The sequence below is a fragment of the Ursus arctos genome, unplaced genomic scaffold (assembly GCF_023065955.2).
Source record: "Ursus arctos isolate Adak ecotype North America unplaced genomic scaffold, UrsArc2.0 scaffold_8, whole genome shotgun sequence".
Lineage (NCBI taxonomy): Eukaryota > Metazoa > Chordata > Mammalia > Carnivora > Ursidae > Ursus > Ursus arctos.
Window position 1 is genome coordinate 39,869,180 of NW_026623100.1, and position 15,032 is coordinate 39,884,211.

The following is a 15,032-nucleotide window of genomic DNA, read 5'->3' on the forward strand; positions in this document are numbered from 1 at the left end:
TCTTCTGTTCCAGCTCCAGCTTCTCGAGGTGAGAATATAAAAACTGCATTTTAGATTTTTCTGTTCTTTTGAGTAAGGCTTGGATGGCCATGTATTTTCCCCTTAGGGCCGCCTTTGCAGTGTCCCATAGGTTTTGGACTGATGTGTTTTCATTTTCATTGGTCTCCAAAAATTGTTTAAACTGATTTTTAATTTCCTGGTTTGCCCAATCATTCTTGAGCAGGATGGTTCTTAGTTTTCAAGTGTTTGAGTTTCTTCCAAATTTTTCCTTGTGATTGAGTTCCAATTTCAAAGCACTGTGGTCTGAGAATATGCAGGGAATAATCTCAGTCTTTTGGTATCAGTTGAGACCTGTTTTGTGACCCAGTATATGGTCTATTCTGGAGAAAGTTCCATGTGCATTTGAAAAGAATGAGTATTCTGTTGTTCTGGGGTGTAGTGTTCTATATATATCTATGAGGTCCATCTGGTCCAGAATTTCATTCAAAGCTCTTGTTTCTTTGTTGACTTTCTGCTTAGGTGATCTGTCTATTGCTGAGAGTGGAGTGTTGAGGTCCCCTACTATTAATGTGTTATTATCTATATGTCTCTTTATTCTGGTTAAGAGTTGGCTTGTGTATCTAGCTGCTCCCCTGTTGGGGGCATAGATATTTATAATTGTCATATCCACTTGTTGGATACATCTTTAAGAATAATATAGTGTCCTTCTGTATCTCTAACTACAGTCTTTAGTTTAAAATCTAATCTGTCTGATATGAGAATTGCTACCCCAGCTTTCTTTTGAGGTCTGTTGGCATGAAAAATGGTTTTCCATCCCTTCACTTTCAGTCTGGATGTATCTTTAGGTTCAAAATGAGTCTCTTGTAGACAGCAAATGGATGGGTCATGTCTTTTTATCCAATCTGCAAACCTGTGGCATTTGCTGGAGCATTTAGGCCATTCACATTGAGAGTGATTATTGAGAGATATGATTTTAATGATGTCATGTTGCCTGTGAAGTCTTTGTTTCTATAGATTGTAAATTTTTGTTCTGTATCACTCTTGGGGCCATTTTACTTTTATAGAACCCCCTTAAGAGCTCCTGTAGGGCTGGTTTGGTGGTTACGAATTCCTTCAGTTTCTGCCAATCCTGGAAGGTCCTTATCTCCCCATCAATTCTGAATGACAGACTTGCTGGATAAAGGATCCTTGGCTGCATGTTCTTCTCAGATAGAGCTTTGAAAATACCCTCCCAACCCTTCCTAGCCTGCCAGGTGTCTGTAGACAGGTCTGACATTATTCTGATATTTTCCCCTCTGTACATAAGGATTTTCTTCCCCCTGACCACTTACAGTACTGTATCCTTGAATCTAATATTTGTGAATTGCACTATGATGTGATGTGGTGTAGGTTCGTTCTCATTGATCTTGGGAGGGGTCCTCTCTGCCTCTTGGACATGAATGCTTGTTTCCTTTGCCAGATTAGGGAAGTTCTCAGCTACAATTTGTTCAAATATCTCTTCTAGACCTCTCTCTTTCTCCACCCCCTCAGGGATGCCAATGATTCTGACATTGGAATGTTTCATTGAGTCAGTAATCTCCTGTAATCTACATTCTTGAGATTGGATTTTTTGGAGCCAATTTTCTGTTTTAACTTTCTCTTCTACCATCCCATCCTCCAATTCACTGATTTGTTCTTCTGCCTCATTTACCCTGGCCGTCAGAGCGTCTAGTTTAGACTGCATTTGATTCATAGCATTTTTAATTTCTGCCAGATTCACTCTCATTTCCACCCTTAGAGATTCTATATTCTTGTTAATATTTTCGTTAATATTTTTTTCAAGCCTACACATCATCTTGACCATTGTTACTCTGAACTCCTTTTATGACAATTTGGTTATATCCATATCCATCAGTTTTGTGGCAGGCCACAGACTCATTATCTTTTCTTTGCTTGGCGGGGGGGGAGGGGATTTCTCCTCCTCGTCATTCTGATGAGAGGTTGTGGGGATGCCCAGAGCCCAAATTATTGACCAGGACCCAGGCAGTGTGCACTTGTTTTATAGAGACCTTAGGGATGTGGGCTTCTTGATTTTTCAGCCTGCCTTCTGGGGGAGGGGTCTGCTGCGCTGTTACTCAGGCAACCCTGTTTGGGTAGAGTCGCCCTGTCCCCTTCAAGGGGAGATGGGGATGTGCATAATGTGAGCTGGTATTTCCGGGCTTTTGTTCTCTGGCGGCTTTCCCTGGTGGTTTTCTGTGACTCTTTTGAGAGACAGAGCTGCAGTGGCCGTTTCCTAGCCTCTATCTCAGAACAGAGAGATCGCAGTCCGCTTTCCACTGAGCTCTCCTGGCCACTCTAACTCTGTTTCTGTCGGTGCTGCTAAAAACCCTGCAGCATCCTGGGTTGTGTGCCCCACAGCCTCTCTCCCAGCCCTCACTTCCAGGGCTGGCAGGTCTCTGTCCTTTGTGCTTCTAATACCGCCAGCCACCCCTGGTTCCTGCGCATGCTCCCGAGCTCCCTGTTTCAGTATGGTTCCAGTGAGTGCTCCGGAGCTCCGGTTTTCAGTCTGGTCGGACACGTGCATTCCCAGGCTCATGATCTCTGTCTGCTCTCTTGCAGGTGCCGGTCTGTGAGTCCGGCCTGCTCCCCAGTGCAAGTGGCTACTGCTTCCCGGAGACTGAGCTCATGGGCTCCCTTCCCCTTCTATTTATCTTCTAATATCTGTGCGTGGATTCACGGCTCCCCACTTAGTACCTCAATACTCAGCGCTGAAGATGTTCATTTGTAGAGATCCAAATGTATCTTCCTGCGTCTCAGGCTGATTCCATGGGTTTTCAGGATGGTCTGGTAGATATCCAGCTCGACTCAGGGGACCAGCTGAAAAAGGGTCCCCTACTCCTCTGCCATCTTTTCTCCTCCTTGCAGAAAGTGGTTGCTTTTCTGTGCATAGAGCTTCTGCTACTCTTTTCTTCGTTCTCCAGTTGTGTTCATAGGTATTCAGAATGGTTTGGTAGCTCTCTAGCTGAATTCCTGGGACCAGACGAACTTTAGGTCTCCTGCTCCTCTGCCATCTTGGAACCGGATATAATGTGTACAATTTGATGAGTTTGGACGTATGCGAACATCCGTGATACCATCACCAGAATCAAAGTAATAGACATCCAGTATCTCTGAGTTTTCTCACATCTCTTCATTTTTTTTTTTTTTTTTGTTTGTTTGGTAAGAATACTTACCATGAGATCTACCCTTTTAACAAATTTCAATGTGCACATTACCATATTATTAACTGTAGGCACTGTGTTGTACAGCAGATCTCTAGAATTTATTCATGTAGCATAACTGCAACTTTATACACATTGAATAATAAATCCTCATTTCTCCAACCCCCAAATCCCTGGAAATCACTATTGTATTATGCCTTTATGAGTTTGACTATTTTAGGTAACTCACATAAATAGAATCATATAGTATTCATCCTTCTGTACTGGCTTATTTCACTTAGCAGAATGTCTTCCAGGTCTATCCATGTTGTCACAAATGGCAAGATTTCCTTCTTTTTAAAGGTTGAATTATAGTCCATTGTATGTGTATACCTCATTGGCTTTATCCATGCATCTATTAATGGACTCTCAGGTTGCTTCCATATCTTGGCTATTGTGAATAGTGCTATCGTGAACATTGGAGTGCAGATATCTCTTTGAGACCCTGATTTCAATTCTTTTGGACATATGCACCAAAATGGGATGGCTAGATCACATGGCACTCTGTATTGGTTTTTCATAGCTGATGAGCCATTTTACCTTCTCACCAATACTGTGCAATGATTTCCATTTCTCCACAAACTTATCAACACTTGCCTTTTTCTTTTTCACTAATAGCCATCCTAATAGGTATGAGGTGATATCTCCTTATAGTTTTGATTTGCATTTCCCGGATAATTCATGACGTTGGGCATCTTTTCATATGCCTGCTGACCATTTGTATGTCTTCTTTGGAGAAATATCTGTTCAAGTCCTTTGCTCATTTTTTAATTGGATTACTTACTATTATTATAATGTTATTGAATTGAAAGAGTTCTTTATATATTTTGGAAATTAATCCCTTATCAGATATGTGGTTTACAAACACTTTCTTCTATTCTGTAGGTTGCCTTTTCTTTCTTTGCCTTATTTCTTTTGCTGTGTAGAGATTTTCAGTTTGATGTAGTCCTATTTGTTTATTTTTGCTTTTGTTGCCTGTACTTTTGGTGTTATATCCAAGAAGTCATTGCCATGACCAATGTCAAGAAGCTTTTCCTCTATGTTTTCTTCTAGGAGTTTAACAATTTTGGGTTTTATGTTTAAGTCTTTTATCCATTTGGAGTTGATTTTTGTTTAAGATAGGGGCACAATTTCATGGTTTTGTTGCGTGTGGATATCCGGTTTTTCCAACACTATTTGTTGAACACACTATACATTTGCCAAAATATTCAAAGTATTAGTCCAACAATTATCCTCTTTAGTTTGTTAGTTAAATATTTGAAGTAATTTGTGTTGCTAAATTTTATATTTTTCTTTATCATCAAAGTAATACATGTAGATTAGAAAAAACTTTGAAATTACAAATAAGCAAAGGAAGGAAAGGCATCATCCAAAAATTATTAGTATTAATATTTTTATGCATACTTAGTTTTTTATTTGTATAAATTAAGTACAACAGTTTATACTGTTTTGTGAATATTCCTTTATATTATGAAAAACACAATAAACAAAATGAGTTCATAGCGTTTATGCATATTTCTTTGTGATATTTAAAAAAAAACCAGTAAATCAGTATCACTCACTATGTCATCCCATGTTAATCTCCGCCTTCCGTGGTTTCATGGTCTCACCATGCTCAAGGAAGATAGACTTCTTGAGGTCTTCTATGCCAGAAGCTCCTGCCTGCCTTGCAGCCTTAACCCATGCTCTTACCTCTACTGGGAACACTCTTGGCTCCTTGCTGCTTTAGCAAAGGCCTACCATCCTTCAGGTCTCCGCTTAAAAATGTGCCACCCCCACAATGAAACCTTCCTGAACCTTCCTGGTGCCCTCTGTATTAAGTCTCTATGTTATACTCTTTGATAAGGTCCTCATTAATCTCATGAACTCTGGGGGTAGAATGGGTTCAAATTCTGGATTTACCTTTTTTTTTTTTTTTAAGATTTTATTTATTTATTTGAGAGAGGGAGAGATAGCGAGAGAGCTCGAGCAGGGGGTAGGGAGAGGGAGAGGGAGAAGCAGACTCCCCACTGAGTAGGGAGCCCAATGTGGGGCTCGACATGGGGCTTGATCCCAGGACCCTGGGATCATGACCCAAGGCGAAGGCAGACGCTTAACTGACTGAGCCACCCAGGTGCCCCTGGATTTACCATTTATTAGCCTTGTGACTCCAGTCAAGTTACTTAACCTCTCTGTAGTTTAGTTTCGTCATTTATAAAATAGGGATGAAATAACACCAACTCCTCAAGGTGATTGTGAAGATGACACGAGTTAATATACACATGAAGACTTAAACAGTGCTTATTACACGTAAATATTTTCTGTTTTAGACATTACTATCATTATCAGTCCTTCTTTCATGTTCTGTAACCTAGTTCACAGCCTTGCCTTTGTGGGCCTGCTGGTTCCATGTCTCTTTTATCCCACTAGAGCACAAGCTTCATGAAAGCAGGGTCTGGATTTATTCATCACTACATACTATTCCCTGGCATAAGGATGTGGATTTTTTGTTGAATGAATGATTATTATTCCATTTCTTTATGTTCTCATTTCTTCAGACATTTAATACTCTTGTAAACTTTGGTAATGCTTTCCAAGAGACATTTCCCTTTCACTTAATAGGCAAAAATTAACTCTGACAATTTTATCTCTGTTTTAATGATCCAGTGTAATGTCATCAGCCATTGTTTTCTTCAAGCACTTTTTCCCAGACACCCAGTTTTACGGTGCAGTGTCTGGTTTAATACAACGAAGTGATTTTTATCACACAATTTCTTGCTGCAATACTCTTTTCTCCTTTCTTGTTGCAATACTCTTTTCTCCTTTCTTGTTGGACCTCATTTTGAATCCTTTCCTTCACCAGAAGATATTGGCTGGATGGGCTGGGGAAGAGGCGATTTCTCACTGTTGACAACATTCAACATCAAACACTGTAAGACGCTTCAATTTCCAGTGGTGTGGCTTCCCTTATTTTGCCTTCTGGCGTCCCCTCATCACCTGGGTGCTTTGGTCGTACTGTTGGACACGTCCATGTTATTTAACCTTTTAGCACATATAACATTGGTGACACTTTCAGCCTCCAGGAACTCCTATGATACATGCTTGCCACAGTACAATCTGGGAAACATTCAATTGAGCAAGTGAAAAATAGTGTGTGAGCCACAGATCCTGCTAGAGCACTATTTCATAGCTACTGGGGATGACAGCAAGGAGAAGAATGCCCAGCACTGCTGTGTGGGCATGCTACCCGCTGAATAAAAATGGAATACTGTCCCTGCTAATTTGGGTGCTTCCACAACAAACATGGAGAGGCCGCTGTCAACAAAGAGGCCATTTTCTGCCTCAGCTTCGTCTAGCGATAGCTCCCTCCCCAGTGTTCGTCAGCTCTCAGCCCTGTTCTGTAGCCAAATGAAACCTTATGAGCCAAGACTTATTCTGGTTTTCCTTCTTCTGGCCTAAAGGATTTTTTTGGGGCGGGGGGAGGCTAAGAGATTTAATATGAACTCAGACCAACTCTGATGGAGCCTGTCTCAATTCCCAACATGAGACAAAATACTTTATTCTGTAAAGATGAACAAATGAAACAGAACAGAAACTGGAGAAGATTCAGCAGTTCAGAAAAGGATGCCCATCAGAGTCATGGTCTTCCTATGAAGCAGAGTTTCTATGGGAAATACAGTGTAACTGTAGAAAATGCTGGGTTCATATTGCCAGTGACTGCTGAGAGAACTTAGCATCTACAAAAGCATAGAAGGCCATTGGGACAAAGGAAGAGAAATCTGGGAAGACTACTTGGACCCCACAACCCTTGACTACCCTTGGGGTGATGTCATTCCCTTTTAGTAACACCATGACAATAATTCCCAGTCAGGGTGAGATAGTTAAATGGCAAATCACTGCTTTTACTGAAGGAGCCATCTTCTTTATCCCAATCCACATTTTCTGTAATTCCCCTCTTTCCACTTAGGGCAAAGAAGACTTATTCTCCAAAATAAGAATAACAACCTTAGCTCATTTCCAGCAACACTGGTGTCCCAGATATAGGTGCCCAGTGGAAAGCTCGGACTCAGCTCCCTATATCACAGAACTAACAACCACTGTATTAGTTTCCTAGGCCTGCCATAACAAAAAAACATAAACTGGGTGGCTTAAAATAACAGAAATTTGTTTTCTTAACATTTCTGGAGGCTAGAAGTCCAAAATCAAGGTGTCAGTGGGACCATGATCTCTTGAAGGCTCTAGAGGAGGATCTTTCTTCCTCTTGCTACTTTCTGGTGGTTGCTGGCAATCCTTGGCATTCCTTAGCTTGTCCAATCTCTATATGATTACATACCATTCTGTCTGTGTCTTTGTGCTCTGTATCTTCACATGGTGTTCTCTCTCTGTGTCTGTGTGTCTGAAATTTCCTTCTTCTAATGAGGATACCATTCACTCGATTAGGGCCCCCCCTAATCTGATATGACCTCATCTTAAATTGATTACATCTTCAAAGACCCTATTTCCCCAAATAAGGTCTCATTCATAGGTACTGCAGATTAGGACTTGAACAGATCTTTTTGGGGGAATACAATTCTACCTACTACAGCCACCCAACAACTTTATATCTGGTAGTTATCTGACAAGGCATTTTCTTGATCCCCAGCGTCTGTTCTGCTAGGTCCGAGAGGATATTTATCATCCCCAAGTATTCCCTAAATACACCCTATCAAAACACATTTCTAAACAACATTATTTAAAATCTCCTTCAACACTGTCTCTCATATTTGCAGGGATCTAAACCACTACCAAACCATCTAATACATTGTTTTAATAAAGACTTACTCCCAGCATTTTGGTTGGAGAGTATACAGTAGCAAACTTTGCACTTCTGTTTTTTATGAGTATCAGTATTGCCAAAGTTTAGGTCCCCAGTGGCATGGTGATGAGAGTCTAAGTGGAGTTATCACTATATTTAGTATGATATACATTGTGATTTATTCTTTTATCAGCTGAATTTCAACTTATCGCAGACCATATCCTCTGGTACCCACCTATTTTCAGCACTTTGTATAGCGGATTACCTCCTAAGGTAAAGGCTGTTTGATAGCAGACAAACATGCACAGAAATATCCATCTTTCCAATGGATGCAGTAACATTGTTTTTCTGAATTGACTAGAAAGGATTTCTTTTTTACCCAAGGGCCACCATGTCAACAGCCATGGGTCAGTAAATGCTAGTTCTCGTCAATCTTGGAGGCTCACTTGACTTGCTGTTGGACATAAATTAGGATCAACTTCCTCTGGCCCTAAAAAATTAGTTATTTTATGATGTGTTATATTGCTATAGAACAGGTGAAATGCCTTGAAGATATTAGCTGTTCCCAAGATTGAGAAACCAGTGTACACATTAGGTTGCATTACGAAGTCTGTCATGCTGTCACCAAAATGAGATTCTTGTCACTAGCTGTAGTTGGGCAATATATTTGTTTTGAGGCCTGCCTCATAGGCCTCACTACAAATTCATTCGCTCACTGAAGAATAACGTCTATTGAAATAAGCCAAATACTACAATTTTGTATCATGGTCTCCATAGTCAATGCTAACCCACAATTTGGTGGGAATTCTTCCTCATGAAATCCCCACAATCCCTCTGGGGCAGAAAAACATCCTTTGTCTTACAGACCCCCTTCTCTAGACATTTTCAGTTGCCTGAAATTCGCATAGCTGTGGTTCCCCACTGTGCTAGCTCCTCCTTTCTGAGATGTAGGGAAAATGGTGAAGGGTCCTGACATACACTAGAGTTGTGTTACGGGGTGATTTTCAAAAGGGAAAATCATGACTCTCATATAGACATAGCATGAACACAAGGCAAAGATTTTATTTAACTCATAATTAATGAGAGTATCGGGCAGATGTTAAAACTGAATCCTAAGAACAGACAAATGTATAGACCAGGGATATTGAAAAGGGCAAAACAATTCCCATTGGGGAGCAATGTAAAGATGTACAGATGGAGGATAATAGTGCAGAAGATTTAACATCAAAAAAGCATGCCCATCTGAGTCAGCATCAGTTGAACCTCTACCAGACAAGATGGAATCTATACATAAAGAGATACGAATTACTTTTGCTTTGCTTTCCATTGTCCTTAACTTACAGAGCTGTAAAATAGCTTCTATAGAATCAGAGCGGTCCTTTGGAGTCTAGACAATGCATAATTTTCCACGGAAGCACATATTTCATCCTGTTGATATCAGCTAAGCCCAGATTTAGAAGTCTTTGCAGTGTTTTCGGTATATGGGTTTATAACAACAAAATCCTCTCTTCTAACGTGGAAAAAAATATGGAAGATGAGGGAGATGTAGTTCTATATTTCTAGGGTGTACAATGGACAGAGAGGGAAGGGAGCATGACCAATGGGATGATGGAGAGAGGAGAGAGAGGAAAAACCTGGAGGGACCAACCACACTTAATAGGTGCTAGTGCTGGACTCCCACGGACCAGGCCAAACCATCCCAGTGCACAGATCAGTGGAGACCCATAGATGAACAAACTCTTGAAATTCCTCCTCCTCTACAGCAAGCCTCTGAAAACTTTCCCATGCTTCCAGATGTCTTCTTGGGAAGGAGGAAGGAAAAAGGAATCTTACTGAGGGAAGACAGACAGCCCTGACAGGAAAATTAAATTTTGGATGGAGTAGTTTCCTCAAAGTGACTAAGCTAGAAAACATATATGAAAGGGGCTACAAGAGGCCACATTTCTTTAAGGTACCAATTTTATTTCTTCTCGCATGATTAGGAGTGAGGTCAGTTGTAAATAATATGAGATACCATTAAAGATGAGATCAGTTGTAAATTACATGAGATACCATTAGAAAAATACATTGTAAACTTGGTGTTTAGAGTTTGATCCACCCATTGTACACTCTGGAGATAAATAAGTACATCTCCTTCATCTTTTATAATCTTTTTTTTCCATACCAGCAAATACTTGGAAATTGTAAACAATGGGTATTTTTTTCTCTCCAGTATGTTGGAGTTGGTTTGATGGTAATTTTAGTGGTACTACATTGGTTAGGAACTAAAAGATTCTGTAATTTTATATGTACCTCATAATTGCTAATAATTATTGACTATTAATATAATTAATATACATAATGTAATTAATTTTTCTATATTTTATAAGTGGACACTAACTTGAACATACTTATTGGTTTCAATATTTGTCCAGTGATTCTTGATTATTCAAGGTAGATAGTCATATTTGCAAACAATGAGTTTTTTCCTTGTCAGTACATGTGCTTATTATTTCTTATCTTAAATTCCAGAACAACATTGAAAAATACTGTTGCATTTAGGTCAACTTCCTTGTCTCTTTTTGACTTCAGTGGAAAAGTCATGGGTTTTAACTTTAAGTAAAATGTTAGTTGCTTTTTTGATATTGATGTTATTAAGCAGATCACAAATGTATTCTTTGACTTGTAGCTATAAAAAATCAAAAGGGAATGTTGAATTTTTCTCCTTGACTTATTAAAGTAATGAATTATATTGATAGTGTTCATAATATTGAACCATTCATACTTCTGAAACAAAACCCCTTTGGTCAAAGTGTATTGTTCTTTAAAAGCACGCTGTATTCTATCTGCTATTTTTATTTGATTTTTTTGCTATTATTTATGTTTTATTGCATTGAGGTCAGCAAATATAAACTGTACAATTTTTACCCTTTGGAATGTGTTGAGGTTTGCTTTATGGCTGAATATATGAGCTACTTTTGTAAGTGTTCCATTGACATTTGAATAGAATATAAATGTGATATGTAGAGGGTATAAAATTTAATGTTAGATAAATCTATTAAATTTAATTCACAGTATTATTATAGGCATCTAATTCTTTATTTTTGTTCTTCTTAATTTGTTGAAGGCTGAGAGTTGTATGTTAAAGTTTCCTTTTATGATGATGACTTTGTCAGTTTCCTTTTGATTACTCACACATTTACTAAAGTACTGTTGCACCTCTAGGCTTTTCTATACAGTTTAATATGATGTTTATATTCATTTATGTCTACCTGTCTGGTATTTTTCTTTCCCTAACTGTACCTAGGACATTGCTGTGTTTATATAAGTTGCTATATAGCTACTCACTGATTTTTTTTTTTATATTCCTCGAGAAATGTTCTGGACAGGAATTAGTTGAACCAATTTCAAGCTTAGTATTTCAACCATTACAAGATTGTTCATATGATTTATGCCTCACCCTATTATCATTGATAATTAGTTGTAATAAGTCATTTCTTCTTCCTCCTTAAACAAACCTTTGTTACTAGTTAATTAGTAGACTCCAAAGAAGAATTACCCCCCAAAAGGTGGTTTCTAATAAATTCTTTTTGTATTTGCAGTTGGATTCTGCAAAAATTCTGCTGGGGCAGAGACTTCTTTAGCTGCTCTGAAAAGAGAAGCAAACCAATAACTTCAGCTTTCTTCATTTAACTAACATTTGCCCTTCCTTCAGTGTCTGTATTCTTTCCCAGAAATTGTGCTTTGAAAACCTAACGTGAATGGTAAGTTCCTGAGTGAGCTATAGTTAAAAATAACTCCCTGTTAACTGTTAATAAGTGTTAGGGTGGCAGAGACCTGATGTTATAGTGACCTCATTCAGGCACCATCAAAATGAGCTGCGCTTTAGGACAGAGGCTTTAGAATCTTTTCCCACTTCCTCTTTCTTGTGTCTTAATCAGAAATTAGTAGAAAGACTTGCCCTTTTGTCTGAGGCTGACTAGCTTTGTGTGCATTATCACTCCTCTCATTGGACTAGTCAAAAGCTTTTATTCAATAGCGCTATTTCCTCAGATTCTATATTTGTCTTTATCACCCCGAGAAAGTCTAAATGCATTAAAGTTTTGCTTGTGACTGGTTACAACTGCTGTGATAGATAAGGGGAAGGTAAAGAATGCTTGTTTGTTTTACGAAATCTGTGTGACTCAGGAGTTTTGTATACATGCCAAACAACGGGAGGAAAATAAAAGAACTGAATAATTTATATGATTAAAAATATTATAAATTGCCTGATTGGTGGTGGTAAAGATCATGGGGTATATTTCTAAGGCCCTCACAAGTTTTGAGATAGAAAAGGAAACGAAAGGAGGTTGGAGACTTTATTGCAGTCTTAGGTACGGTTGTTTTAGGAATTGCCTCAAATCACGGGTGATCCTCTTTCCAGATGAGACTGTATTTGGATTATCTAATTGAAATCAGACAGAAGTTTTAGGACCCCAAGAGAGCTGGCATGGTCAGAGGTATTCACGTATCCTTTTATCCTCTAGTAAATGCAACAGCGGAAGATGTGTGGTTGTTACTGACACTTCTGCCAGACCTGCAGGTGGAGGTTGCAACTCTGTTAAAGGGTTTTGTGTTCTGACTGCTTTTTCTTCCTTGGTAATTTGGGGTGAAAGAGAGGGAGGGACAGGATCTGCAGGGCTCTGAGTTACAGGGCCTGACAGCTGTAGAGACAGTGGAGCAATGAGAAAATCTATCTCGGTCTTTCCGGGGCTTAACCTCATCAGAATTGGGGGTAGTGGGACGTCCTTGCCAGGCAATCTTAATAAATCTTTAACAAAGCAACGCAGTTTCGAGAGAGAGACATCTCATAGGTGTAGGGAACAGGACTCCTAAGTGAGAGTATGGGATTTGTATATGCTCTTCATTGTTGTATAAACAGGGAGTTATCTTTACAAGAAAGGGTACAGCTACCCAGGGCAAAACATACTTGGGAATAATTGTCCCTTATTATTAAGAGAGGGCAAATTTAATGTGGTTGACAACAGGAGAATTTTATGCCTTTAAGGAAAATGTTCCCGAAGAATCCCCAAACTGGATCTCACATAGAAATTCCATACGAATGCTGGCTTTTTTGAATGAGGAATTGAGACAAGGATTACTCTTGTTCCCACAGTGTGAAGACAAATCAGAGATGAGTAAAATCTGTGTTCTGTAAATTAGACAGGCTTCTAACTTTTGTATGGCATCCCAGGAAGCTAAAGGTTATGTTTAGAGGGAAAAGATTGGGCCAGCTAAATAAATACTTAGAGGTAGTACTTTCGAAACCCATTGATTTGATATGGATAGTTCATAATCAGCAACAGAATAAATAACGTCACTCTAAAAAGATGAGTAAAATATAAAAGGAAAAGTGTGACACAAATCCAGAAGCCTTGTTGGGTATCACAAAGACCAGAATTTGGGAGGAAAAAGTAAAAAATAAAATTTTACCTATTAGTTGATTGAATTACTTAAGGCTAGTAGTGCTTTGTATTAGCTATTTTTTCCATACTATATTTATTTTATCATTAATGTTTTAAAAACTACTGTTCAAAATTTAGGTAGTACAAAGAAAGTGTGAAATGGAAGCTTGCCCTCACTTATAATTTCCCAACTAATAGGTAATTAGGATTAACGTTTGATATGTTTTCTTCTAGTGTATTTTTCTATGTAGTATATTATTTTAAATTCAGATGATTTTTACCTCTCAAAAAATTATAGCACAGACATTTTCCCTTGTAATTATTAACCTTTTGAAAAATAGATGTTGCACTTCCAGTATTAGCATAAGGTCTTTTAAACAAAGTGCTTTCCAAAAGCATCATAACCCAATTTAGAAAAAAGGCCCAGTTACCTAATGCAAAGTAGACACCCAGTACATGTGAATCCCATCCACCCTCCCTTCCAATACTTTTCAGTGGAGGGCCATGCATGCAAAAGAAAGTCAATAAACGGTTGTTAGATTTAAAGTAGATAGGGCTAACAGAAGAATGGACCTCGCTTTTTGGAATAGTATAAGATTGATGACACACCTTTTAAAAATGACAAATGGCTTGGCTCAGCTGTTAAATATGGTGTCATTCTCTTAAAACAGTCATATCTGGTATTTATGCCTTTGTATCAGGCTGAATGTATCAGAACAGGATTTTTATTATGTTTTAGGAAACATGATTTGACTGGTAGTATTTCTAAGCTGTGTTACAATGAGTTATTTCTCTGGGAATACCAGCTCATCTTGAAAACCCAGTTGGTGTTACTGGTGGGTAGTATGGTATTACTCAATTTTATTCCGTTCATACATCGTTTGTGGTGAGGTCTAATGAGATGATGCTTTCTGCAAAAAGTCTCCCTCTTTGTGGCTGGGGTGCACCTCCTGGGTGGAAACTCTCCATTTGGGGGTTAAACCTTGCAGATCATTCATTTCATCTAGGGAGTTCCTTAACAATGCCCCCTTTCCGAAGGTTCTGATTTAGTCACTCTTGGGTGGAACCAACCACCCTTTATTTGTAGCCAGGGCTCTAGACGAGGGTTGTGATGTGCATTGTCAGGGACATGTTTCATTTTTGTTTGTGCTGAGTTTGGTATGTTGAATAAAAACATGGCTAATTGTAGAAAGCTGATAAGGGATGACAGGCAAGAGATTTTTCTAAGAAAGTTTCATTAAGTCTGGCTCACTCTCTTTCCTTGAAGTTTGGTCTTTAGTTCACCTTTTCAATGTTTCTACATATACATATATATAATACACACATATATATTTCTACATATACATACATACACATATATAAAGAGAATGACTTCAGCTCTGCGTCAAATTTAGAACCCTTTACAGAATGGCTGTTAAGTATCCATCTACTTATATGCATTTCCCTGTTAACCAAAATGAACCAAGGAGCAGTGGCTTTCAGAGGGTCTCTGGGCATCCCATCAAGGTATGTCGTGGCTCTGAGAAAAGGTGAAAGCGAGTGGGTGGGGGTCCACGAATGACGATGTTCCTCACTCTAAGACACAATGGTGTCACT